The sequence below is a fragment of the Pongo abelii genome, chromosome 20 (assembly GCF_028885655.2).
Source record: "Pongo abelii isolate AG06213 chromosome 20, NHGRI_mPonAbe1-v2.0_pri, whole genome shotgun sequence".
Lineage (NCBI taxonomy): Eukaryota > Metazoa > Chordata > Mammalia > Primates > Hominidae > Pongo > Pongo abelii.
Genome location: NC_072005.2, coordinates 65101665 through 65108455, shown reverse-complemented (window position 1 = coordinate 65108455; position 6791 = coordinate 65101665). Strand labels below are relative to the sequence as shown.

General features: G+C 44.6%; 1 protein-coding gene across 3 annotated transcripts in view; it reads right to left on the bottom strand.

Moving 5' to 3' along the window:
* Positions 1–6791, bottom strand: part of ZNF8 (zinc finger protein 8) — a 37109-nt gene that overhangs the window by 3485 nt on the left and 26833 nt on the right. The window contains exon 5 of one of the 3 annotated variants that reach the window (XR_008516143.2): positions 6376–6504. The gene's annotated coding sequence lies outside the window, so the exon portion shown is untranslated. Of the gene's footprint in view, positions 1–5361; positions 6558–6791 lie in introns of those variants that run through there. The other 2 variants (XR_008516144.2, XM_054538497.2) reach the window with 2 other exon arrangements.

The window sequence follows — 6791 nt, the reverse complement described above, 5'->3', positions numbered from 1 at the left end:
CTGTAAAAACACAAGCATACCCTCGTCCCCACATCAGCAAATCCACCGGACCTTTCCATTGTCCTTCTTCTGGGGATTTCCATAACACTTTTGGATAAACTTGCCTCTTTTCCTCTAGCACTTGCCAGTGTCGTTCTGCTGGAGTCTTGCCATCCGTACCAGGAGTCAAACAATTTAAAGTAAACAAGGCTAAATGTAATTTTGTTTGAGGTGGTAATTGGTCTCCTATTCTCCCTTTTTGTTTTTTCAACATACGTTGTAGTGTTTGATGTGCCCGCTCAATAATGCCTTGCCCTCAGGGATTGTATGGAATTCCTGTTTTATGATTGATTGCCCACAATTGTAAAAAATTTGGAAAGCATGACAAACATAAGCGAGTCCACTGTCAGTTTTAAATTGTTTAGGGACCCCCATATGGGCGAATGACGACAGACAGTATCGTCAGACATGACCAGCTGTTTCCCCACTTTGGCATGTGACATGTAACATATGGGAGTAAGTGTCTATAGTTACATGAACATAGCGGAGTTTGCCAAAGGCTGCTATATATATGTAACATCCATCTGCCAGATTTCATTTGGAGCCAAGCCTTGTGGGTTGCATCCTTCCACAGGTGCAACACCAGGGACATGCTGGCAAGTGGGGCAGGCTTGCACAATAGCTCAAGCCTGGCTGCGAGGCAGATGAAACATATGAGTAAGGGCAGAGTTGTTTTGACGCAGTAAAGCATGGGAAGCTTGGGCTTGTTGAAATATAGAACTGATGAATTTATCTGCTCTATCATTACCTAGAGAGAGCAGCCCCAGGAAGTTGTGTATGAGATCGGATATGAGAAATATGAAAAGGGGCAGCATGAGAGCGAACAGCTTTTTGGAGTCTCAGAAATAGGTTAAGCAGTTCTGGTTTTAAGGTGCTCTTGTGTGGGCAGCAAGCCACTCAGGCGCCGAGGCAAGAGACAGAGGACACGAGCTGTTCCAGTATAATAAAATATAAAACAACAATAGTTATACCAGATATAGATCTTAGATATGATTATATATGAATATCATTAATCATTAGTTTGTAGCAATTACTTTTTATTCCAATATTATAATAATCCTCGCTGTATAATCATAGCCTAGGAAAAACCAGGCCATACAGAGATAGGAGCTGAGGGGACATAGTGAGGTGTGACCAGAAGACAAGAGTGCAAGCCTTCTGTTATGCCCAGACAGGGCCACCAGAGGGCTCCTTGGTCTAGCGGTGACGCCAGCATCTGGGAAGACGCCCGTTGCCAGGCAGGCCGTGGTCTAGCGGTAGCGAAAAGTGTCAAGAAACAACACCCGCTACTTAGCAGACCGGGAAAGGGAGTCTCCCTTTCCCCGGGGGAGTTTAGAGAAGACTGCTCCTCCATCTCTTGTGGAGAGCCTGACATCAGTCAGCCTGCAGTTATCCGGAAGCCTAACCGTGTCCCTGTGATGCTGTGCTTCAGTGGTCACGCTCCTAGTCCACCTTCATGTTCCATCCTGTATACCTGGCTCTGCCTTCTAGATAGCAGTAGTAAATTAGTGAAAGTACTAATAGTCCCTGATATGCAGAAATAATGGTGTAAGCTGTCTTTCTCTCTGTCTCCTCTCCCTGCCTCGGCTGCCAGGCAGGGAAGGGCCCCCTGACCAGTGGACACGTGACCCACGTGACCTTACCTATCGTTGGAGATGACTCACACTTTTTACCCTGCCCCTTTTGCTTTGTATCCAATAAATAACAGCGCAGCCAGACATTCGGGGCCACTACCTGTCTCCGTGCATTGGTGGTAGTGGTCCCCCTGGCCCAGCTGCCTTTTTTTTTTTTATCTCTTTGTCTTGTGTCTTTATTTCTACACTCTCTCATTGCCGCACACAGGGAGACCCACCAACCCTGTGGGGCTGGTCCCTACACTCTTGATAGTGGCAGTTTTAATGCAACTAGCTACATTTACAACATAGGCTGAATTACAGACAATATTAATAGGAAATAAAGCTGTGAGCTTTAAAACTTGAATAACTGCCATTAATTCAGAGTGTTGAACTGAAACTGTAGGGGTCTTTATTATTTAAGTATGTTTAGGTCCATAAATGGCTGTGTGGCTTTTGGAAGAACCATCAGTAAAATAGGTCTGTCCACCTGAAATGGGTTTGTGATGAGCAATCACAGGGGGAATAAAAGGGTGAATTTTATAAAATTGCAAAATTTTGTCTGATGGATAATGGTTATCTATTATTTCTACAAAATCTGCGAAAGTGATTTGCCATGCAGTTGACATCTCCCAGGCCGCAGCCTGTTGTTGGGAATCCAAGGTAACAATAATTTTATCAGGATCATATCCTGTAAGCATTTTTGATCTATGCCTGCCTATTGTTATAAGTTGTGTGATTAAAGAAAGATAAACTTGCAAAGATTTTACTGTTTGCCTGGATTAGAAAAGCCATTCTATTACCATTATAGTTTTGTCTATGAATTGACCTAAAAGTCCTGGTGGAGAATGGGGGGTAGGAAGAATAAACAAAAGCAAAGACTTTTGTGGTTGTAGCCAGGAGGCATGTCGTTGCTGAAGCATCTTTCTACAAGCTGTAATTCAGCTTCTGCCTCCTTAGTAAGTTGCCGAGGGGAATCTAATGAAGAATCTCCTTGGAGGGTTTGATAAAGATGAGTGAGTTGATGAGAAGCAATACCTAGCATTGGGCACAGCCAATTAATATCCCCTAATAACTGTTGGAAGTTATTCAGAGTTTGTAATTTGTTCTTATGAAGAGCTACTTTCTGAGGCTGAATACTTTTTTCAGTAACAGTAGTACCTAAGTATTGGTATGGGGAGGTTGTTTGTACCTTTTCAGGAGCTATTTTGAGATTCCATTTAGTTAAAGCCCATTTTATTTCTCGGAATAATTGGTATAATACTTGATCTGTAGGAGCGGCCAAAACAATATTATCCATATAATGAATGATGTAGGTGGTGGAAAACATATTCCGAGGCTCCTTCAATGCTTTTCCTACAAAATGCTGACATAACGTAGGACTGTTGAGCATGCCCTGGGGTAATAAAACTTTTCATTGATCACGACAGACAGGCTCTCTCTGATTAATAGAAGGCACAGACAAGGCAAATTGAGGCTTGTCCTCCTTGTGTAACGGTATAGTAAAAAAACAGTCTTTAAGATCTATTACTACAAGAGGCTAATCTTTTGGAATGGTTGCCGGGGATGGCAGACCTTGCTGTAATGCACCCACTGGTTTAATTTGTGCATTAATAGCTCTCAAATTATGCAGCAGTTGCCATTTTCCTGACTTTTTGGGGGTCACAAATACTGGTGAATTCCAAGCACTAACTGATACTTTTATACGTCCTGCATCCAACTGCTTTCGTACCAGCTGATGGAGTTGAGTCAGTTTCTCCTGTGATAGGGGCCATTGATCCACCCACACAGGTTTATCAGTCAGCCACTCTAGCAGCAAGGAAGTGGGTGGAGGATAAGTATCAGTGACCCCTATGAGAAATCCTGATGACCTAGCCCTTTCCTATCTGTTTGCCCAGTTACCAATACTGGATTGGGGTTTCCCTGTAGGAACTTTCCCAAGCCTTTCCCACTCTGATATCCCATTTCCTTCAATATTTTAAATCCTGGATTATCAACCTTTTCATTTGTAAGTCTCACATCCCATGCTGTAAGTAAATCTCAGCCCCAGAGATTAACAGGTATATTTGCAACATAAGGTTGAAAAGTACATGGCTGTCCATCTGGACCGACACAAAGTAAAATTTCAGCACCATGTTGAACACTTTGAGCTGTTCCTACTCCCACTAAGGATGTAGAGGTTAATAGCAGGGGCCAATTGTTTTTGGATATTACTGAAACATCTGCTCCCATGTCCATACACCCACAACACTTCTTTCCTTTAATTTGCACTGCACAGGTGGGTCAATTAGAAGCTATGGGTTGGGATAGGTAAATTTCCTGTGTAGTTGTACTCCTAAATTCTTGATTTCCTCTTTTCTCCTTTCGTGAAGAAGGGTGTAATTTGCAGAGAATAATAAGAAGAAGCAATAGCTGAGCAATAGACTCCCCAGGTTTAAAAACCCAAAGATCTTGTGACATTACAATTACTTAAAGTTCTCCTTCATAATCAGAGTCAACAATCCAGGGCCCACAGTAATGCCCTGTAAGTTAAGATGGCTTTGGCCTAAAATTAATCCCATATATCCTGTTGGCAAAGGTTCCCAAATGCCTGCGGGAATTCTGGTGGGTTTGTCTCCTCCAACTAACGTGACCCGTTCTCTGACTGGGCGATCTAATCCTGCACTCCCCGGTGTTCCAGAGGAGAGGGAGTCAATGTTTCTCCAGGAACCCACCCCTGTAGCAGGGTTGTGGCCTGGATGGGGAATGCCCTCATTGTTTGAGGGGCCCAGGTCCAGGCCCCATTCTCATTTCCCAAGAGTGAGGTGCCATTCTGATGAAATTTTGAGCAACACTGATTAGCCCAATGCCCAATGATTTCCTTTATTACGGTGAGGGCAAAGTCCTGGCGGGTGTGTGTGTGTGTGTGTGTGTGTGTGTGTGTGTGTGTGTGTGTGTGTGTGTGTGTGTGTGTGTGTGTGTGTGTGTGTCGGGGGGGCGGTATTGCATTGTAAGATCCCTTTGCCCAATGTGTGTGTGTGTGTGTGTGTGTGTGTGTGTGTGTGTGTGTGTGTGTGTGTGTCGGGGGGGCGGTATTGCATTGTAAGATCCCTTTGCCCAATGATTTCCTTTATTACGGTGAGGGCAAAGTCCTGGCGGGGGGTGGGTGGGTGGGTGTGTGTGTGTGTGTGTGTGTGTGTGGCGGGGGGGCGGTATTGCATTGTAAGATCCCTTCTGTGTGTGTGTGTGTGTGTGTGTGTGTGTGTGTGTGTGTGTGTGTGTGTGTGTGTGTGGCGGGGGGGCGGTATTGCATTGTAAGATCCCTTCTGTGGGGGGGGGGGGCGGGGGGGGGCGGTATTGCATTGTGAGATCCCTTCTGCCCAGAGATTTGATGGCATTCTTTTTTGAAATGTCCAATTTTTCCACAATTGCAACATTTTCCCACTTTAGGGCTCAACCCTTGGCCCTTTTCAGATTTGTTCACTACTAAATTAGCCATTACTTGAGCTAACACAGTTGAACGATGGAGTTCAGTTCCCACATCCTGACAGGCTTTGAGTAAATTTCCCAAGCTCTTTGTAAATCTCATGGGTGCCAATGCACATTTACAATCTGCATTTGCATTTTCAAAAGCTAGGGTCAAAGTAAGCATTTTTGCAGGAGCAGTATGAGGAATTTGACGCCTCACTGCCTGTTGTAACCGTGCAATAAATTGTGCAAAGGGCTCCTGTGATTTTTGCATGATATGCGGAAAAGATTTTATTGAGACCCCTTTCTCAGGAATGGTGGCCCAGGAGTGCTTAGCGGCCAGGCACACTGATGGTAAGCAGCATCTGGAAGTGTCGATTGTTGCACCAGATCTGAATAAGGGTCACTACCCAATAACATTTCCTCTGTAATGTTCCCATGTCCAGCGGTGAGATTCTGTCTAGCCTGGTCTGCAACACATTTCTTGCCAATTTAAATTCCATGTCAAATATGTACTAGCAGACAAACAAGTGCAAGCTAAATGCTTTATATCCAAGGGTGGGAGGCGCATAGCGCTGAATACAGATTCTAACAATCCTAAAGTAAATGGGCTCTGTATTCCATTATTAACCACACTAGCTTTTAATTCTTTCAATAACTTAAATTTTACTGGAGTGTGTTCATGAATAAACTGCTGTGGATTATTTGGATCGGGCCTTAAGGTAATAGGAAAAGTGCAAGGGCCTAGTGGCTCGCCAGCTATAGCCACAGCGTGCAGAATTTTTTGTATTGGGGTCTCTATTTCTGCTACTGGAGGGGACAGTACAGGCCAGTTCTCATCCTCCCTCTCCTGTTTATCATTTTCAATGGGTGCTGCTGGTGAGACAAAAGATTCTTTCAATTTTTGAGATTCAGAACATAGCACCTGCTGTCCGGCAGAATAAGAAGAGGACAACGGCAGCAGGACAGTACAGACCAAACCCCAAGCAGAGAAAACAGAAGGATCCACTTTAAGAGTTTTCTGATGAGCTCGTTTCAATCCTTCTCCTACTCAGTTGCAATTTTCCACAGCAAGGGTACCTGTCTGCAGAAACCATGGGTTATGTGTAATAACCTCCTGTAGAAGCTTAATGTTTGAGAACTAACCTGAGCACCAGATTGTTTAAGTAAAACTTTAAGCAGCTGCACATAATGTTGCTCCTCAACAGACAAATTCTGCCCCATGTTACCCTGATTCAGAAACCTCCCGCTCCCAATACCTTCTCAGGGAACTGACCTTATATTCTCCGCCGGCGGACTCTCCCGTCCAGGGGTTCGTAGTTCGTCTGATCAGTTTCACTTTCTCTGCTCTGGCAGACCTTCCTCGTTCAGGTCCCTGGTCGGGCACCACTTGTCACGGTTGCTTCTGGATCAAACGAAGGAGGACGAAGGCAGAAATGAAGTCAAAGACAAAAGGATCTGTTTGAAAGAAGGGGTCAGGGGGCTCCTTGATTCTACGGAACAGGGCCCTGAGCTTTTACAGCCCTTCATATTTATTAGGTAGAGTGAATAGGGAGGAAAGGGTAACTGACGGTCAGCTATTTGATTTAACACAGGCCCACATGACTGCTTTCTTTGTTCAACAGGTTCCAGATGTTCCTGTAGATAACCTCAAGGAGCAGGGGACCTGGGGCGTGATTGCCCCCAGCATTC